The sequence below is a fragment of the Mastomys coucha genome, unplaced genomic scaffold (assembly GCF_008632895.1).
Source record: "Mastomys coucha isolate ucsf_1 unplaced genomic scaffold, UCSF_Mcou_1 pScaffold6, whole genome shotgun sequence".
NCBI classification, from domain to species: Eukaryota; Metazoa; Chordata; class Mammalia; order Rodentia; family Muridae; genus Mastomys; species Mastomys coucha.
Window position 1 is genome coordinate 39,441,959 of NW_022196912.1, and position 18,374 is coordinate 39,460,332.

General features: G+C 46.5%; 1 non-coding gene across 1 annotated transcript; it reads right to left on the minus strand.

Annotated features, from left to right (window-relative positions):
- Nucleotides 1-5,825: 5,825 nt before the first annotated feature.
- Nucleotides 5,826-5,932, minus strand: LOC116081225. Its single transcript, XR_004114750.1, has one exon. It is a non-coding gene; the product is annotated as a U6 spliceosomal RNA (small nuclear RNA).
- Nucleotides 5,933-18,374: the final 12,442 nt, after the last annotated feature.

Sequence of the window (18,374 nt, forward strand, 5' to 3'; positions counted from 1 at the left end):
AAAAAAAAAAAAAAGAAATTAAATTAAAAAACAACAAAATTAAGTTAGATCTTTTGATGGTGATGATCAAACTTGTCCCAAGGAACTCTAAGCCCTGATTACAGCAGGAAGTAGTCTAACAATAACAAGCACCCTTTTCCCACCCCTGACTTTATTCAGGGAATTCTTTCTTTTCCTCTCTTATCTTCCCCTCCTCCATGCCTGCCCTATGTTATCTAGTGTTAGGTGATTGAAAGGGTGGAGAAGGATGAAAGAAAGAAAAACCCACAAAGTAGCCAAAGATATAAGTGGCACCCAATATGGGGCGAGGTTGATTGGGGAAATTGATTTCAAATGCCATAGAGGAAACAGCAGGGAACAAAGAATGGATATTTCTTTTCAAAAGAAGAGCAAAATTTATTGTGGCTGCTACCACTGGGATATCCCCTGCTTTGCTCCTAAAGGAGACTTTCTGTTTTTTCTTTTTCTTCTTTCTTTGTTTTGTTTTGTTTTTTTGAGACAGTGTTTCTTTGTGTAGCCCTGGCTGTCCTGGAACTCACTTTGTAGACCAGGCTGGCCTTGAACTCAGAAATCCACCTGCCTCTGCCTCCCAAGTGCTGGAATTAAAGCCCTGCGCCACCACTGGCTGGCCTTTTTCTTCTTTCTATAATCTGTTTTTAAAAACGTTAGGAAAATGGCTGAGAAGTTGTGAAATTTTCAGGTGAAAATGGAAGGGCCTGAGAAACAAAAAAATATCTGAAATGGGAAAACAAAAGGGATCGCTCTGCCCTCTCATTTCTGAAAGGGTAGCAGAGTTGACTATGCAACTGGAAAAACTACAGGTAGAAGTGGAAGCACTGGAGAGGGGAAGAGCATGGGAAAAAAGAGAACAAAATGGCTCAGTCCAGGTGACTAAGCAAGAGGGCAAGAGTTTCTCAAGAGGAAAAGGGGGAGGCGACTGTGCTGGAGGGCAGTTGGGTCAGAGAGAAGCTGAAGAGGTAGGAGGACAAGCTGACAAAACAGCTTGTTTCAAAAGAAAGAGTTAATCTTGAACCAATTGCACCACCAGAGTGGGAGGAGGGATGGCCTGGGGTTACAACAATATCATCAGCTTTCCCAGTAGTCATATATGTATACTAATGGAGCAAGGTTATGAAGAGATAGACTGGTGTTTTACAGAAATGGTAGATCTAAGGTGGTTTAAAGAGGCCGTGATTTCATATATGACACACTCACCTTGTAAATTCTAAATAACTGGGCTACTCAAAATAGGATTATCCCCCAAGACTGGATGAGATTGGTAACTGTTAGCATTCTGGTCCACACTTGCAATGGTCAACATGGTGGAGGGAAAAAGCTGTGAATATTGAGCAGTAAAATAGAGCAAGGGGAATGAATACAGTAAAAGATCAGTTGTTGGGTATCTTAGGATTTCCATTGCTGACAAGAGACACCATGACCAAGGCAACTCTCATTCGGACAACATTTAATCAGGGCTAGCTTACACATTCAGGGGTTCAGTCCATTATCATCATGGCAGGAAACATGGCAGTATCCAGGCAGACATGGTGCTGGAGTAGCTGAGAGTTCCACATCTTGTTCTGAAGGCAAACAGGAGAAAACTGGCATCCTTGGGCAGCTAGGAGGAAGCGGTCTCAAAGCCCATCCCCATAATGACACACTTCCTTCAACAAGGTCACACTTCTAATAGAGCCCTTTCCTGGACCAAGCATATTGAAACTACCACACTGAGTGAAGGACAGTACTCTGATATATAAGAACACATTCAATTTGATGACACTGTACTCTATAGAGCAATGTCACTTAGCTTTAAGAGCCTGAGACAAAGTTGGGGAGCCTGGGAAAAGGTCCACCTTGTTTACAAAGATTAAACACAACTCTGGAGAAATCTTCAAGGACTTTTTACAAAGATTAGTCTCAGTTGTGAACAAAGCCATATCAGACCCTGACACAAGGCGGGTGTTGATAGAGGTATTGGCATATGAAAATTTGAATACCAAATGTAAAAATGTTATTAAACCATTAAAGGCTTAAACAGTGCCTATGGATGAGTAGATATCATTGATATTGGTTCTAATGTGTACCATGCTAATATCATATGTCATACTATAGCCAGAGACCTCCAATATCAACGTGCCTGGTGTTTCAATTGTGGGAAATTTGGTCATTTGCGACAAAATTGTGAATAAGGTATTTATAAGGGCAATGGTTTTTCTAAATATAAACCAGAAAGAAGGTCTAGGTTTCCAGTGGTGTGCAGGGGATGTGGTAAGGGTTACAATAGGACCAATGAGTGTAGATGTAAAAGAAATATTCAGGGTGATTTTTTACCATCAGGAAGTGGCTTTGGAGGTCTAGCCTGAGGCTAAATATGAGCCTCAAAAAATATGAGCTGTTTTAGCCAAGGAGTAACAGCAGACAGACAAACCTCAACACTCAGCAAGAGAGTCTCTAGGTCATAGAAAAATGTGGAATTAAACCAGTCCATGTACTATAAGGATGTGTTAACATCAGAAGGGATGCCCAATAAAGTTTTGCATTTGGGACATGGATTTGTTTATATTTCCACAGGAAATGAAAAGCTGTGGATACCATCAAAACTGATAAAGACTAGAATTGTGCAGGAGAGGTGTTCTGAAAACCTTGGCCACTGATCTGAAAAGTACTTGCTTCACTGAAAATGTCTCTGTTTATAACTTCCCACTACACACAGCACAATTAATGGCACAAAACAGAAGGGGGGAAATGTAGTAACAATTTTGGAGTTTTAGTTTTGTTTTTGTTTTTTTAAAAAAAGACACAGAAACAATATGTTTTTGTTTTAATCCCACGTGTGAGATATGGGGCTCCTTCAGATTGTCCATAGCAGCTGATTATGATTTGCTTCATGCTCCAGCAGGAATGTAATTTTGCCAGCTGCAGATGGTTCCTGCAATTGTGTATTGTTTGGAATTCTGGGGACTTTTTAGAGGGTATATAAATGCTAGAGTCCTAAAGGCAGGCGGGGTTGTTGGTTGGTTGTTGGTCAGTGTTTGTCACAGTTAGTTAAGTAGTCGTGTGGAAAGAAGAAACAAAACCAGAAGAAATTAGATGTCCTGACAGTGAGGATCAAACTTGTCCCGAGGAACTTAAAGCCTCTAATCAGCAGGAAGTAATCTAAGGATCTTTTTCTTTTTCCCTCTATCCTTTTTTCTCTCCTATCTAGTGTTAGGGGTTTGAAGGGGTAGGAAATGGGTAGAGAAGGATGGAAGAAAGAAAAACCCACAAAGTAGCCAAAGATAGCTACATCTTCCTTCAGGAGCACCAGAACTGCAGAAGCACCCCACTACATCCTTATGTGGACTCTGAGGATGTGCACCACCACACTGTTCGGTGGGTTTGGGAGAGACTGAACTCAGTTCATTGGGCTTTGACTAGGGCAAGCTCTTTTACACACTGAGCCCTTTTCCCAGTTCCTCTTTCCTCTCTGTCTATGTGTCTCAACAATGGACTTTGATCTGCAGGTGGGTGTTGGGGGAATTCTGGGCTTTTGTTCCTCTAGCTCTAACTTCTCAGGGAGTAAAGAGGGAAGAAAGTAAGGAAAGGGACCAAGACAAACCTTCACCCCTCAACTCTTTTTATTTTTTAAGATTTATTTATTTATTATGTATACAACATTCTGCCTGCATATGTGCCTGCAGACCAGAAGAGGGCACCAGATCTCATTATAGATAGTTATGAGCCATTATGTAGTTGCTATGAATTGAACTCAGATCCCTGGAAGAGCAGCCAATACTCATAACCTCCAGCCCCACCTGTCAACTTTCTAACTTCTTGTTGCAGTAATACATACACATTTTGACTGTCTGAAAGATGTCAGCCAGGATTGCTGAATGCAATGTAGGCAATGGTCATGGAGGATTTTATGAAGTTAAACATGTGTTTGGCCTATGCCTCAGAAATTCTACTCCCAGATGTGAGTCATCAAGAAATGAAATGTGTCTCCATGTAAAAAGACTCAAGCAAATGATTGGAGAGATGGCTTAATGGGTAAAGTGCTTGCCTTTCAAACATGAGGACCTGGGTTTGGTCCCTGGCACCATCAGAGCTTCATTTGTCACCCTGATGCTTAAGCAAGGAGACATAAACAGATTGGCAGACTTTTCCACACCCACAACGAGAGACCTGAGGGTAGTGGGAGGAAATGAAGGTCAGCCTGGAGTCTCCTGTGTCTGGGAAAACATCCTCCAAGGAGGGCAACAATAAAAGAAACGCATTTTCAGAAAATCACAAGCAGAGAGCAGATCTTATGAAGAGACTCTTGCTCCAAAAGATAACAACAACAGCAATTAAAAAAAAAAAAAAACATGGAAAAAGGAAGGTCCTGCTGAGGCAGGGGGAAAGCTGTCCCAGCAGCCACCATACTTAGTGCCTACCCTCACCTACCCTTGCCCTCATGGTCACCTGTCCTAAAGCAGCACCCTCTGTGTGTGGTGACTATGAAGATACAGCCAAAATGAAGGAACGCATCTCCACGGTGCCTCCCTCACCGCCTGTGCCCATCCTGCCCAGCCTGAGTCTCATGGCTATGGAGCTGCTGCTGGGATCTGAGAACCTGCTGCAACTAGCCTCCCTGCATCCACACAGCCCTAGAGCTGTTCATTGAATGCAGTTTGCCTGCTTTCTTCAAGGTGTAAATCTGACCCTAAGAAATGGTACCCTGGTTGTTTTGGGGAGGCGGGGAAAAAAATCTCTTCACTTCTCCAGCTTAGCCCTCTGTTCTCTCCAGTCTTCTACTCTCAGCAGATTCTCTCACCTCCACATATAGGGCAGCAGTTAGGGTCACATAGACTCTTGTCCATGGAGTTTAGGTCACACCGGTCCCTCCTCCTTTGGTTCATTTGGCACTTCTTCCAGGAAGTCTGCTTTGACTTCCCTGTCAGCTCTCTCCCACTGAATGCCGCTATAGTATCATGGCTCCTTCCCAGGGACAGTTATCACAGGAGTGAAGCCACATTTAACTATCTACAGCCTGATTCTGTTCTTAGACTTTTAAGATCGTCCAGGGAACAGCCTGCCAATGTGTCTCTGGGACAAGCACATTGCCTAGGGAAGGCTCACCTATGCCTGGGAGACTGTCACTCCTGAGATACAACGTTCTAGAATATGCAGATTCATTTCCTTTTGAATCCCTGTGAGTTTTGGCTCTTGTGTGATTGTTCCGTGGCCTGTGTGATGGGACAAAGGTAGCTGGGAGAAGTTGGAGGTGGGGAAAGGAGAAGAAAGGGGACCTGGCAGAGAGCAAGAGGACTGGCTTCCATGATGACCTATGGGGGGCATGAGGCAGGAAGCTGGGGAAGAATGAGGGCGGAGGAGGGACAGGTGATTGGTATGGGAGCAGAGCTGAGGACACCCAGCCTGACACAGGAAGGGTTAGGGAGAAGCCATGGCATGCTGCCACACAGATTAAACTGAGTCTTTCCTGGTTTTGAAAATGGCTGTTACTCTGTATCTCGAGGACTGTGGCAAGACCCAGGAAGCAGGAATCAATAATTCTGACTTTTAAAAGATTTTTTTCATTTGAGTGTGTGAGTGTGTGTGTGTGTGTGTGTGTGTGTGAGAGAGAGAGAGAGAGAGAGAGGGGTAGATATGTGCGCGTGTACATGTGAACTGGCTCAAGCACATATGTAGAAGTCAGTGAAGAACTTTTGGGAGTTCGTTATCTCTCACTCTCCATTGTGTAGGTCCTAGGGCTCAAACTCAGGTCATCAAGCTTGGAGGCAGATGTCTAACCCATCTTACTGGTCTAAGTCAGAGGGTTTTTTTTTGTTTTTTTTTTTTGTTTTTTAAATATGGAATGCTTCAGGAATTTGTGTGTCATCCTTGCGCAGGGGCTGTGCTAATCTTCTCTGTGTCGTTCCAATTTTAGTATATGTGCTGCCGAAGCGAGCACCCAAGTCAGAGTTTTAACAAGTGTTAAGGCATCAAATATCGGGAGGGACACAAAACAGGCTTTCTGTATGTATACACGCAGAAGGCCTGACCCAGTAGGGTCTGCCAGGGCAGAGACTACTGCCTGCAGCACTATTCTGCAGTACCTACCAGGTTTAATAGATGGGTAAAGAGCTATTGACTCATGTCCATCTCATGAGCTGTTTCTCTATTTAATGTTGTTGAACAAAAATATTTTTATAAGGATTTGCATGAGCTCACTGGCAACCTTTACCTCCCAGGTTGCAGAGTTACACCTGCAGCTTCCTACTGGAGAAACCCCACTCTCCCTGAACCTGTCTCCCCCTCCCCCAGCTCCTTTCCCCCACCATGTGCCAGCTCAACACTTAGCACCATCCAGCCCCCTTGATGGCATCTACTTCCCTCCCCAACAGATGAACACTGTCTTTTAACTCCTTAGTAGAGGCCTCCTCCTATCTACTGAGTTCAGCCAGGTCAGATCTCTCTGCCTTCTTTGGTCCAATTGCCTAAATGCTCTTAAATTTCATCTGCTTTGCTCCAGTCTCCCCACCCTTCCCCATAGACAGCAGAGAATTTACATTTCTAAAATTCAAGGTTATGATGTGATTCCCTTTTGACATACTCCAGTATAACCCTGTTGCTTTCCCTCTAACAGGCAGACATTGTTTTATCTGCCCAGCTTCTTTTCTTATGAGAATATATTTCTGGACTATTCTTCTGGGGATTATTCTCCTTTAGGCAGCTATCTTGCTTGTATTGGTAATTTTAAACGGTGTGTTGCGTGCCTCTGTGTGTGTGTGTGTGCCTCTCTCTTGGTGTGTGTGTGCATGTGCTGACCGCCTTCCTCCAGAGACCCTGACATAACCCTCTGCCCACAACTTCCTGCCCAGCCAGCCAGGGGCCGGCATACAATCTGGGCTCAGTGATATGAGTATGCCTGCTGAGAGCTGATTCCCAGAGCAAGGGAGGAGGTATAGCATCTCTGCAGGTAGAAATCCAACTGACATCATCCCACTTATGAGGGAGCTGTGCAGGTCGAACATAGGAGCTCAGCCTACACAGCATCCTGGTCCTGCAGTCTGGGACTCAGTAGCAGCTCTTCCTTCATCCAGCTCTCCCCTACAAAGATCACCATTCCCCTACCTCTTGGTGTCACACAGAGCCCAGTATTCTCTTACCACACTGGGGCTCTCCCCAGGCATCCTTTCCTTCTCTTTCATCAGCCTCTGTGCTCCCGCTGGCAGGAGCAGGCCTTTGCCACCCTTTGTTGTCCAGCACCTCTGTTTGGTAAATTTAGGGTTGGATGGCTTTTGTTTCAGTCCCTTAGGTCTTTATATTTTTTCTCCCATGAGGCTTCAGTCAATTCATAACTGTAGTAATTTGAAAGACACAGATGCCAGTATGAAAGGACACTTGTCAAAGATAGCAGCAGAGATGTCACAGTAAGGAAACCCAGGTCCCTTCTGAACAGAGGCTCATGGGATGTCCTAGAAACTACTGTTCATATGGGATGGATTTGTATGAGAGAACTCGCCACACAAATGCGTGAGGGGCCAGTTCTTGGCTCCAATTTCCAATAACTTCTCTCATTCACACCAACATCACATTACCAAGCAGGTAGAACCTCTATTTCCAGAGCTTAAGTTTGATGTCTGTGACCTGTCAGGCAGCCACATAGGTGAAAGTATGAGATGGGATCTTCAGGAGGCGAGGACATCTTGGCAGTAGAGGCCCCGCAACAGCACTGATGTTCTACTAATAATGTGAAGAGACTCTGGTTGCCTTAATGATGTGAGCATGCAGTGGGATGGGGCTGTGTGTAACCCAGAATAAGCCTCCCCAGGTCCCCAGAAACCAAGTCTGATGCTTTCATGATTTGGCTCTTCCAGTCTCAAAACTCAGAGGAGCAAATTTCTGTTATTTAGGCTGCCCAGGATTCTGTTCTAATCACTCGGGCTGCCTAAGACAGATGTCCACCTATAAATGTGAATTTTGCTCCTCCCTTCATATCGTACACAAGAGCCAATTCCTCATGGACTCTAGATATAAATTTTCAGAGCAAAACAATAAAATTTCAGACAGAAACAGAAGAATCTCTTCATGACCTTTGGGCAGGCAAATATCTCTTAGGACACAAAAAAAGCATAAGTCATGAAAGGAAGAATGGTAAGTTGGCCTACATTAAAATTAATAATGTTTGTTCAACTAAAACCAACACTGAGAGTGAAGAGGCAAACCGCAGGGGGATAGAGGAATTGGCCGTGTGCGCGTTAGACTGCAGACTCAAAATCAGAATTCGGGAAGAATGCCTTCAAGCCAGTTAGAAGAGAGGAGAGGCACAGCAGAGAGAGGGTGGGGGTGGAGGGTGGGGAGGGGGGTGGGGGCTTGAGGAGCCGCTTACCCAAAAGAGGACACTCAAATGGAAACATGAACATTTGTATCTAGTCACTGGAGAGTGGGTGTTAAAGCCACAGGTGGGGCCCCCTGGTGCAAGCTTGGTGAGCAGATGCAGAAGAATCTTGCTCAAACCCAGCCTGGGCTTATAGGATGAATTCAAGCTCAGACTGGGTAACTTAGTGAGACCCTGCCTCAAAGCATGGGAAAAAAGACCTGGATGTACAGCTCAGTGTGTGTGTGTGAGCCCCTGAGGCAATCCGAGAACCACCAAAGCCAGGCAGGGTAGTGTCTGTTCATAATCCCAAACCCAGTACTAGGGGCTGAGGTAGGATCCTCAAGGGCTCAAGGCCAAGCTGGGCATGGTGGGAGGCAGAGGCAGGAGGATCTCTGTAGAGTTCAAGGCCAGCCTAGTCTATATAGTTAGTTCCAGGACAGCCAGAACTACATAGTGAGACCCTGGTTGGGGTAGGGGGGGGTCGTTCAAGACCAGTCTGGGCTATACAGACCTTGTTTCAGAGAACAAGAGAATTAAAAGAAAAAAGAAAAAAGAAAAAGGAAAAACAGAGAAAAGGACTTAAAGCTATAGTGAGATACCAACACACACACAAAAGAAAATAAAAATGACCACAGGGATAAGTATCAAAAAAAGGGCAGAGAGTATCCACATTGCTGTGGGCAGGAGTCTCCATCAGGGCACCGTTAGCCAAGTGTGAGTTTTCCCCATGATGCAACAAGAGTAATCCTAGGTGCCATTTGACTATCAGCCTTGATGGTGTGAGACTAAAACAGGAATAGATACCTCGAAAGCTAATGGGAGACTGACCAAGCCAGCTCAGTCAGTCAGCAGGGTCTCAAGGGAGGGAGTGGGGATTGAATAAGAAGAAAAACAGACAAAATTATAACATGACTCCAGCCAGTGCTGAGGCTGAAGCAACTTTATTTCTCTTCAATCTGCTTGTATATCAGTCTAGGCATATCCGAAGAACACAGTCAATTCTTAGATCAAAGACAAAGTAATCAAGTGAAGTGGTAAACAAAGAGATCACAGGAGATAGTCATTAAGTAAAATAGTAAGCAAAAGGATCACACAAGGTAATAATTAAGTAAAGTACTAAACAAAGCCCCACGGTCACTGTTTCTAATATTCTTATCTGAACCTACTTCCTCGTCGGAGCCCAGTGACAGATGCCAAATTCCTAGAAGTGGCACCAAAAGCTCGTAACAGGAAACATACAGGAACGATGTACCCTGCAAGTTCTGTCTGAAGACCACCCCCATCCCACCCTGGTCACATGGCTGCCTGGGGGTAGGGGACAAAGAGCTACCTGCCACCCAGGACATGGAGGCTATGATGATCAAATATGAGATGGTGAAGTGGAAAACCAGGGTGGTACATGCCCCATGGTGAGAGTCGGTGACAGGTGAGAGAGAGGGCTGAGGTCAACACACTGTCCGCCTACCCAGGAGGGTCCAGAGGCAGTGTGCAGCAGTCTGCGGCTTATGCAGATACACACTCTGCCTCCCAACAAGCCTGCCTGGCTGCACCCTGGCCCTGGGCAATGAGATGAGGAGAGTTTCACTTTCTGGATTGGACCTTTTGGTCTGTGATACCACCAGAGGCCATGTTGTTGGCTGTGGTCCATGTGCTGCCCCGGGCCTTGTCAAAGCCAGAGATCCACGGGGATGTGAGCAGTCCATGTCACTGACTGAGGATGGCTTGGTGATGTCCTCAAGCTTTGCTGCCTTAGTGGATGTGTTGATATGAGTGGCACGTGTAGCCATTTGAGGCCATGATGAGGCCTGAGGTCTGGGGGCCATGAGTGGATAGGTGGTCCAGATATAGCCAGAGGCTATGTTGATGGCTGTTGCCCGTGGTTTTACTACCAAAGGCCATGCAGGTATCTAGTCTGGGCTGCTGCCTGAAGCCATTTTGATATCTAAGGGCCTTGCTAAAATGGCCTAGTCCCTTCTAGATGTGGCAGCATGGTGGCCCTGCAGAGGCCCAGGGCTGACCACAGCTACCATCCAGACCCAGATGAAGGGCTTTGAGTGCCCCCCGCAACATCTACCCCCTCTATGATCTACCATAGGGTATGAAGAGAACAGTCCTGCAGAACCATAGCCACAGGATCTCCACGTCTGTGGAGAACAGCAAGATATCTGAGAGGAGTCTTGGCAGGAGTCCGGGTACTGTTGGTGTAGCAGAGAAGCCAGAGGTCATTGAACCAGTCCAATGCCTCATTGCAATTGACTCATTGCATTGAGTTGACTGGGGATATTTACAAATAAAGCTGTTTGGGCAAAAGTGTATCCTGCAGGACACACTGCAGCTTTCAGTACCAGTAACATGAGTGAACATGTGATGGAAAGGAAGGGAACACTGACATCAGAATGATACACGCAAAATAGAGATGAGACAGCTATGGCGGGTGTGAGAGAAAGATGGAGTTGAAAGAGGATGCCGCAGGTTTGGTAAGGTGATAGTCAAAGTAGAGGCTTCCCCTTCTCCTCAGAGAACAGGAGGAGGTAATGGGGAGGGATTTGGGATCAGGAGGAGGTGGGAGCTGCGATTGGGATGTAAAGTGAATACAAAAAGATATGGAAAGAAAAAAAAAGGAGCAGGTCATTGCCTAGAGGGGTCAATGAGATGTTTGTTCCTGTTGTTTGTTGTTTTTTTTTGGTTTGGTTTTGGTAGTGGTTGGTTGGTTTTGCTTATTTTACTGTTGTTCATTTTTATTTGTAGTTTTAATTTTCTTTTGAGAGGAGGTTACAAGGGTAGGGGCAGACATGGAAGGACTGGGAAATGAGTGGGTTGATGTGAAATTACCAAAGAATCAACAAAAAATATTATGTTAAGAAAAAGTTCTGGGGCTAGAGAGTTGGCTCAACAATTACAAGCACTGTCTGCTTTTTCCAGAGGTCCTGATTCCACTCCTAGCAACCACATGGTGGCTCACAACCATCTGTAATGGGGATCCAATGCCCTCTTCTGGTGTGTCTGAAGACAGCGACAGTATACTCACATGAAATAAATAAATAAATCTTAAAAGAAAGGAAGAAAGAGAGAAAGAAAGAAAGAGAGAAAGAGAGAGAGAAAGGAAGAAGAAATTCTGCTTGCAGCTAAGACAGCTAAGAATAAGTTCTTGTTTATCCTTGCGAGTTAAAGCTTCTTATTATAAGGGCACCGTGCTTTGCAGTTTGCTTTCTGTTAAGTGGCTCTTAGCTTTAACATAGAAAACTAAACTTCTGGTTGGATCCCGTGGGTTACAGAGTTGTCCCTCTACTCTATTTCAGGGTTCTGCAAACCATCCTCATTCTGACTCCATATCCATGGAGGAAGTTGAGGTTTGCTATGGACACCCCAGTGTGGTGCTTTGAATATGCTTGGCCAAGGGAGTGGCACTATTAGGAGGTGTGGCCTTGTTGGAGTGGGTGTGGCCTTATTGGAGGAAGTGTGCCACTGTAGGGCAATGAGACTCTCCTCCAAACCACATGGGAGCCAGTCTTCTGTTTGCCTTCAGAACAAGATGTAGAATCTCAGCTCCTCTAGCGCCATAGCTGCGTGGATGCTGCCACGCTTCCTGCTCTGATGATAATGGACTGAACCTCAGAACCAGTAAGCCAGCCCCGATTAAACGTACAAAGGCTCTGTGGGAGGTGGGCTTTACGGTCTCCTGTGCTCAAGCTACACCCAGTGTGACACACAGTCCCCTTCTGCAGCCTGTGGATCGAGACTTAGAACTCCTGGCTCCTCCAGCACCAAGTCTGCCTGCCTGCTGCCATGCTTCCTGCCATGATAATAGACTAAAACCTCTGAAAAATGTAAACCAGACCCAAATTAAATGTTTTCCTTTACAAGAGTTGCTGTGGTCCTATTGTCTTTTCACAGCAATGAAACCTTGACTAAGACAGATACTCAGGGCAGCAGACTGTCCAGGTGCCCGGGCCTGGGAGCCAGTCTAGGGGTGTAGATGATTCTACATCCTGTCTGCTGGATGGTGGAATAAAGGACATCATCTAGCCTCTTATCACACATCCCGGGAAACTCAGAGCCTTGTCCCCAGTGGCCTACCCCAGAACCCCAAGGCACGAATGGTTCTCTGAGTCCTCCTAGCTTTGGAGTCAGGAAAGCTATTTCCAAACCTCTGGACAAGAGGGCATACTTTCTGCTTGGGTCCTGTGTCCGTTAGCTGTCTCTCACTCTAACCAGCACCTGAGGCCATCTATGTACATGGAGAAAAGGTTGATTTGGGCTCACAGTTTTGGCAGTGAAATCAGCTGTACCCATGGTTTGGCCTGTGGTCAGGGAGCACATCCTGGTGGGAACGTGTGACAGAAAAAAAAAAAAAAAGTCATCCATTTCAAAACCAGGCTATTGAGTTTTGAGGAGGCAAAAGAGGCTGAGGTCCCCTTCAAGGCCGTTGTCACCTACTAGGCTGTGGGCTCGGCCACTTTCTCATAGTTACACACTGGAGAGCAAGTTTGCACCCCATGGGACTCTGGGTACACTGTAGTCAACAACAGTAGGGTCCATGTGGAAAGGGCGCCCTTGTTGTGCCCAAGAGGCAGGAGGCCTTTCAGGGTGGGTAATTATTTCCCAAAGACGTTAGGAGTCTATGAAGGGAGGAACCTCACAGAAGACTGAAGAGAAGCCAACATGACAGACACATTTGTGTCCAGTTGTCTGAGCTGGAGAACAATGTTGCACTGGTCTAGGCCCTGTGTGTTAATGGAGTTCTCTACTAAGCTGGGTAAGAGCCATGCTACTTGGGATGAGTGTCTTCCTTCCAGCGTCCCTCTCCTCTCTTGATAGACAGGCTGTAAGCCTAGCCAGGGTCCCTGGGTCCTTGGGAAAGTCCTCTGCAGAAGAAAACAGACATAAGCACAAGGAAGGGACTTGGGCTTCTACAGAGCAGCACTCTGTTTCGGGGCATGTGCGTGTCTCTACATAGGAAGAAGATTTAAAGGCCTGCGTGGTTAATTAAGTTTATGCAAGTCTGGGTTAAGCAGGTTCCTTCTTACAGAACTTATTGGGGTGTTTAATACACATTGTCAATCACCAGGATAGAGATATTCGTGTGGCTGTAGCTCAGACATATTGTTCCCATAGGAGTGTGTGTGTGTGTGTTTGTGTGTGTGTGTGAATGTGCATGTGTGTGAATATGCATGTGTGTGATTGTGTGTGTATGGATATGTGTGTGTGTGTGAAAATGTGTGTGTGCTCATATTATTGGTTCAGAGAGATCCAATGCAAATTCCAATACAAAGTAAGGACCATGCACTTACAAGCTTCTCCACTCCATCCCTTCTTCCTCCCTCCCCTCCTTCTTCCCTCCCTCAAGTGCTAGAAATGGAATCCAGGTCCTTGTATGTACCAAGTAAGCTACATCACTGAGCTATATCCTCAGCCCTTGCTTTTTTGAGACAGGGCCGCTCTGTGTACCCAGGCTGGCCTTGAACCCATGACCCTCTTCCTCCGCTTCCCACAGGCATTTCTTTTATGATGCTCCTTTCCCAGACCAAGCATGGAATCCAACAAGATGGTTAATTCAGGAACACAAACTGCTCTACTGGACCACCACAAAATGAAGGGAAGCAGTAACAGGAAGTGGTTCAGCATGGGAGGTGGACAATGGCCTCGCTAAGATCCAGCCTGTGAGCTGTCTTGGGGAATCTTGGGGAAGAACTTGGGCTGACGGGTGGGTTGCCTTGGAAGGGGCTCATTTTGCTGGTTAGCTAAACTTGGAATGAGGTCACAGCAGGGTGGCCTGAAGTGACAGGCTCCCCAGCTGGGGCCTGAAAACTGCAAATGAGACTAGGTTTGTGTCTCAGAGTTTCCTGTTTTTAGTTTTGGTGTGTTTTGATCAATTGTTGTACTGTTTTTGGAGAATGCAATTTAAAGGCACTTGCACTGGAAAACATTTTAATTATTTAAACCCTTGCACAGAAGAGGATATGTTGTTGCAAATCAGAAGCACCCCAGGTGTTCACGCATGCATCGTTTTCTGGACATCAGTCATTTCCCTGGGAGACCATCTCTGAGGGAGATAGAATGAAAGAGGGAAGGAGGGAAGTGGAAAGAAGGGAAGGAGGGAGGGAGACAGAGAGGGAGGGAAACACACACACCACACACACCGAGAGAGAGAGAGAGAGAGAGAGAGAGAGAGAGAGAGAGAGAGAGAGAGAGAGAGAGAGAGAGAATGAATATACTTGTGAGAGACAGAGGAGCAAGTGCCATGTATTTGAAGTCAGCCTGAGCTACATAAAGTTCAAGGTCAGCCTGGACTACATAGAAAGACCCTGGTCTCAAAATTACTAAGAGCAGGGAAGTAGGGTGTTCTTAGCCGACTTGGCCTTGGCCTTGGAGCCAAGCAGGAGAGGGCAAGCAGGTGTGGAGACTAGTTCCAGGTGAGGATGTACGGGAAGCAGGAGGCCTCTTTGCTCTAATGTTACCACCGATACTGAATGGCCTTTCTACATTCTGACACAATCACTGAGTCTGAGTTTGTCCCATTATTATGAACAGTGCATGTTCAGGATAACTTTTCCAATCACTGTCTCCCAGGAAGGGCACTGTCCCCCACTGCTGCTCACTCTCCTTTGAAGCCAGATGTACCCTCCTCCCTGGGCCTGAGCCCTCCAGGATCCCTGCATGGGGTGCAAATGCAGATGACAGGAATCTTCTGGAACTTCCCAGGCCTGTACGCACAACAGACAAATGGCAGGTTGTCATCACCATGTAGCCTGCAGCAGTTTAAGAGCTGAGTATCTGCATCCTGGTCTCCATGGCAGCTGGAGCAGAAATTAAGCACCTCCCTGTGGAACCTCTACTTCAGAGGGATGAGCAGAGACCAGAGCAACGCACTTGCACACTGCACTCCTCCTTGTCTCCCAGCTGCCCTGTGACAGTCTCTTCTTGAGGGTCAGTTCTCTTGGATGGATCCAAGTCTACTTACTGTGCCCAAATCCAGTTTCCTGGCTGACTTTTGGTCCGTTATACAGTCCGTTATACAGTTGTTAGCTCCAACAACTGGAGTCTGGGCAGGCCAGGACTGTTGTCTCTGAGGCAGGGCAGAGTCCCAGGCATTTAGAGCTGGTTTTCACTTGGACCTTGCAGCCCAGCCATGTGACTGGCCCATGGGCTCTTCCCTAAGCCTGGGCTTCCACACTGTCTGGTCCTGAGGCTGATTGAAGTGCTGTACCCCTATCAGCCTGTGGGTGGATCTCACCATGTCAGCATCTCTTTGACTTTCATTTGTTTTTCTAGATAGGGTTTCTCTGTGTAGCCCTGGCTGTTCTGGAACTTGCTCTGTAGACCAAGCTGGCCTCAAACACAGAGATCCATTTGCCTCTGCCTTCCAGAGTGCTGAGATTAAAGGCACTACACTGTCGCTTTGATTTTTTTTTTCCTTCCTCCTGGGAATCCCATTCCCATTGCTAGCTATGTCCATCCTCTGGATTATGGCATGCCTATCCTCTTTTCTTTGCCTTTCAGATATCCAGCTGTGCTCCACTGTTCCTTTCAGTCTGGGTCACCTCCCTGTTAGACCAGAACACCCTGAACAGCATGCTATTGTTACAACTTCTCATTACAGCTTCTCATGCCTGAAGGCATCAGAACACTGAGTCTCAAGCCCAGAATATCTCTCCACACACCAAAATCCAAGTTCTTCTCTGGCCCTGCTTAGCCCCCTGGAGCTCTACCCAGGGCTTTTGGCCATTCTATACCAACTCCAACTAGAGCCTTGGGTTGGGGCTTGGCAGTACAGAGATGCTCAAATGGACCAGGGGGTGGCCCTGGTAACTTAACCTGGTGTTGACTGGCCCTGGCACCTGGCCTCTCTGTGGCAGAAGCCCATTTTTTGCTGCTTATGTTCTTGTGGTTCTTCATATGTGAATGCCTTCTCTGTAGCCACAGCCTCCGTGTTTTATAAGACTACTGTGAGGAAGAATGCAGAAATTGTGTATGGCCTGAGATATAGCCCCTGAATGTCACTCTGGCTGAAGACAGAATTCACCAGGTCCCCAAGACCTGGCATCTACTAGACTGGGAGACTCTCCATGCCAGGTGTAAATTTTAGCAAGCACCCATCCTGTAAGTGTGTGTGTGGGGGGGGGGGGCAAGCCCCAGAAGCATCTACTATTTAATATCTTGTAGGAGAAATAAGGAGTTCTGAGTCTAGCCAAAAATGTGGCAATTGATGTTTCCAAGCTGGAGACAGGGCCTGGACCCCTCCAGAATCCCATGAAGTAAGTGATAGAACTAAGTGGCAAACCCAGATGTGCCTGCCTCCTCATCAATTACCCACAGCAGACTTGGGCAGCATCTTAGTCAGTGATCTATTGCTGTGAAGAGACCATGATCACAGCAAAGCTTATAAAGAAAAATGTTTAACTGGGGCTGGCTTACAGTTTTGGAGGTTTAGTCCATTTAGTGCATTTAGTGCATCATGGTTCATGGTGCATCATGTCATGGCAACACGTAGGCAGACATGGTGCTGAAAGTCCAACATCCAGGTCCACAAGCAGGAGAGAGACACTTCCTCCAACAAGGCCACGCCCACTCCAATAAGACCACGCCTCCTAATCCTTCTCAAGTAGTGCCACTCCCTGATGACTAAGAATTGAATGAGCTATGGGGGCCATTCTTATTCGAACCACCACAGGCATGGATTTCATGGATTCACAAAACTTTATAAAACTCTAGGAGAGAGACACTGTAATAGTTTGGAGGTGATATCCAACTGCTATGGGAAGGTAGGGCCCTTAGAGGGTGATTAGCACTCTGCCTGCATGGGTAGGATCGATGTTTATATAAATTCTGTCTCCTTTGTCTGTACCCTTCCACCTTTTCAGGCATGTAGCAAAAAGTTCTTTGCCACATACCAGCACCTTGATTTCAGAGTTCAGCCTCCTGAACCGTGAGCCAGTACATTTCTGTTTGCTAAAACTTACTCAAGAATTCTGTTATAGCAACCCCAAATAGAATGAGATACTCCTGCCTGTGTGTTTCATAGGTGAGAAAATTAAAATAAGAGGCCTTAGCTAGGCAGTGGTGGTGCACTCAGGAGGCAGAGGCAGGCAGATCTCTCTGAGTTCAAAGCCAGCTTGGTCTACAAAGCAAGTTCTAGAACAGCCAGGGCTACACGGTGAAACCCTGTCTTAAACACACACACACACACACACACACACACACACACACACACACACACAAAGAGAATCAGAGACTTTAAGCAGCTCATTCAATGTCACAGAGCAAGGAAGTAGCAGGGGTGGGATTTGAACATGGTCTTTCTGGATGGGACTCCTATCACAGTCCTGGCTGCCTCCCACTATGCTAATCCTTGGGAACATCACTGTTTAGGCAGGCTTCAGATCCATCCACTCGATATGTCTTGACCCCATGTAACAATGAACTGTGTTTTCCTTTGGGGGAAGCCAAATCTGCTCTCTGTGTCTTGGGTAGTCTCCTCCCTCCTTGCTGCGGGCTTAGGCCAAAGCAGGGATCAACAGAGAAGAGTAATTAAGGTCTCTGAGCCGCTGATGCTGATTTTCCCATTAAGCCATTGTTAGCAGCAAAGAGGCATGAGCCCGGGTAATGATTAGTTTTGCAGTTCAGTAGAGTGTGAAGGAGCTGTACTGTCGGTAAACTGTTTGGTGATTTGAAGAGCAAATTGTGGCTTAAGGGAGCAATGGGAGAAGGCTAGGTGGCCCCCACTTCTGGAAACTGGGGAAGGAGTTCTTTCAGGGAGAGGCCAGGGCTGGGGAAAAGAGAGGAGGCTGACAGAGCAGGGGGGTCTTTGCAGGGCAACCACCACGTCCACAAACCTCTAGCCCTTTAGCCAGTGCCCTGCAGGGTTTTGGCTGTTTGTTCTGGTCTGTGGTCTAATGGGGAATCAGGCAGGTGAAGATAATCAGGTTCTTAAGAATCTTGGGAGGCAGAGGCAGGTAGATTTTTGAGTTAGTGGCCAGCCTGATCTACAGAGTGAGTTCCAGGACAGCCAGGACTATACAGAGAAACCCTG